The 3,166-nt window shown below is 32.1% G+C and overlaps 1 long non-coding RNA gene across 1 annotated transcript; it reads right to left on the minus strand.

The window, feature by feature from the left end:
* Nucleotides 1-559: 559 nt before the first annotated feature.
* On the minus strand, nucleotides 560-2,139 carry LOC143082848 (uncharacterized). The gene is made up of 2 exons (XR_012980488.1): nucleotides 1,678-2,139; nucleotides 560-855 (listed from the first exon to the last, which is right to left on the minus strand). It is a non-coding gene; the product is annotated as an uncharacterized LOC143082848 (long non-coding RNA).
* Nucleotides 2,140-3,166: the final 1,027 nt, after the last annotated feature.

Raw genomic sequence — 3,166 nt, forward strand, 5'->3', positions numbered from 1 at the left:
TGGATATGACGCCATTTGCAAAATGAGCGGTGGCCATCTTGAAAAAATGATTTTTTTTTATGGCCAGCAGCTGAATTTTTTTAATTATCATTAAGTGTAGCCATGTACCAAATTTCATGCTTGTATCACGATTTGCACAATTATGTCCATAATATCTTCCACTAGTACCGTCACGTTATATGTTATTGTTGCGATTACTGTTTATATTCACATGTCCCTGATGGCGTCTTGAGAAATAAAGTGTCTTTCAATTTTTTTTTAATTTGAAGTACATCATTATTTGTTTGTGACTTTTCAATGTTAAATTCTGAAAATTAAACCTAAATCGAAACTAGCAATTGAAATACCTTGGTGTTTTAACTGTTATGTTATGTACTCTTACGTATAATGACAATTGACATATTCAAATATTTAATTCATAATTAGGTATAATTGTACGTATACAAAATTTGGTGTTTTAAAATAATGCATTTGAGAATATTGAAAACTTTGAGGGCTGCAGGGTTTACCTTTGATGTTGTCCTGAAGAAAAGTGCATATTAGACATTTAAAAAATTAATACATAAACATCTCATTTAATTTTGGTGGTCAAAGTTTAAAATAAACGATCATTCTTTCAGTTTGCAATCTTTGTCTTTGTTTATGATAATTTTCGATGTTACCCATTAATCCATCTTTGTCATATATTACTTGACAATTTCAAGGTTACTTTGAAATTTATATCCTAAAATCATTTATTTCTGTCTTTACTGCTAAACATTTACCGGGGACCTCCGATCTGTGACGTCTTCACTCTGCTCTGTTGTCATTTTAGAAATCTTTTTACTTGTACTTGTACTCTCGAAAAATTCAGTTCTGATAAAAAAAAACACACACATTTGCATTAATCATGTATGTTAAGTTTTACAAACTGTTGTTTGTCATATTGGTTGTTTTTAGTTTTTTGCCATTGCATTGTCAGTCTGTGTTTCACTTATATATGGGAAGAAGATATATAACATGTTTTCCCAATACATTCTGAATGTGATTGTCCCAAGACAGAAGCTTGTATTTTTATGGTTGTCGTTTGCTGCCGTTTGGATTTTCATTGGCTGTCAAAATAATTAAACGAAACTTAATAAAAAAAAATCAAATATTTAAAATATATTCAGCTATCATGACGTTAAACAATGACGATTTGCTGCATATGTTTATTATTGTTTGGTCCCTCGATGAATACATTTTTTTACTAGTCAAATTCTTGGATCACTTAAGGACGACATCAAAAGATCAATGTAAGATAACAAACTTAAATAGTTTTTTGTTGTTGTTTTTTTTTTTTTTTTTTTTTTTGGGGGGGGGGGGGGGGGGGTGAACTGCTGCAAGATGTGGTTTTTACATATATCTATATGGGTCAATCAATTTTTCCCAACTTAATAAAGACGTGGGTGGGGGGTCAGTGAAAAAACTATGTGATTTAATTTTTTTTTATCCTTCATTGAACTTTTGATGTCGTCCCTTATCTATTGTTAGCTATTACTGTTGATGATCCTACTCTATCTTGCTCTTGTTCTGAGCATGCATGAAATATTTGCCACTGGACGGACGTGTCAGGACGTGAAGCAACGAACAATTAATCAATTTATATATATCTTGCTCTTAAATAATATAATATACTGTTAAATACATATGACTCACTCAGAAACTGTTTCTTTAAATTTAAAGCTGACTTAATATTACTTATTGTGTGTATGATTATCTATATGGTATTGAAGGAAGCACTCGGGTGGTTCTTCTTTTATCAGCATTCTATGGCAGCCATCTCCACCTTCTATTTTGGGTGAAATATTCATATTCTTACAGCCATCCTTTTCTAATATTTCATCATGAGATTTCAGTCCCCATGTGCTTGGGAATGTTTCGTTACTGCATGATTCCTGATGTTCTGTCTTTATATACTTCTTTTGAATACACGTGTGAATTTGTAGTTCATGCAATGACACAAAACTTTCTCCACAATATTGACATGATGGAAGGTTAAAATCTACTGTTCCCCACTGCGGTTCATCAATAATGCTTAACTTCAAATAAATACAGTTCGGGTGGTGAATATATTTTTCTAATCCTTGCTGTGTGATATATTGTATTTTTAGTTTTTCATTCGACTCCAAGAACAAACGTCTAACCTTGTCTTGGTGTCTGCTAAACATATGACTATACAATAAATCATCTGTGTGGAATTTCCTTTCACAAAACTCACATGACTGACATGGTAGAGTCACAGTGTTATTATTGCCATCAATGTTACTGCCATCCTGATAGTTGCAATTGGTTGTAGACATATTAGTATGACTGTTTGAAGAAGTAGCACCAGACGACATTCTCATGTGCTCCTTAATCTTCAGTCTTATAATTTTCAAATCATTAATGTGATCTGTATGCTTATTTTTTATATGTACGTATAACGCTCCTAGGTTATTGACTTTTTTGTCACAATAATAACATTGTAATAAACTTTCAGTATGAGTCTCTTGTATATGATTTTTCACTTTTAATAAAGAGGTAAATTGAATTCCACAATAGTGACAAGACATCACTCTGTTGTTATCAGCTTTGTTTTTCCTTTTCGGTATGTCCTTATGATATTTGTCAATGTGATTTATCAATCCGTATTCAGATGTGCACTTTGTATAACAATAATTACAAGTTACTAATGGGACATGAGTCCATCTTATATGCCAGTCTCTACCAGCTATAGTGGCAAACATTTCACCACAATTGCAACAAGGGTATTGTAGCGCCAATTCAATTTTAGAATCTAGGACTAATCGTTTAAGTTCATTACCATGGTTGATCAACACATGCCCATACAAATTATCTTTATTCTCAAATATGTTTGGACAAAAATCACAGTACGAACATGTACATGTGTATACAGGGTTGTCGTTGGTAAAAATACCATTTTCAAGGACAGATGTATCAAAACAAATATCTGTGCTATGAGTATGATTTTCATCTTCTTTTTCTTGGTATGTTTTTATATCGTCCATTTTCATTGATAAATTTGTTCTCAGATTTCTCTTGTCCTACAAAGGTATTTGATAAGTTTGGTTAATTTTTGAACAACCTGATGTACTTATATTACACGAACATAGCTACTGCTGTACCGAGCACAGTTGGTCAATAT

This window comes from Mytilus galloprovincialis, chromosome 7, assembly GCF_965363235.1.
Source record: "Mytilus galloprovincialis chromosome 7, xbMytGall1.hap1.1, whole genome shotgun sequence".
NCBI lineage: Eukaryota > Metazoa > Mollusca > Bivalvia > Mytilida > Mytilidae > Mytilus > Mytilus galloprovincialis.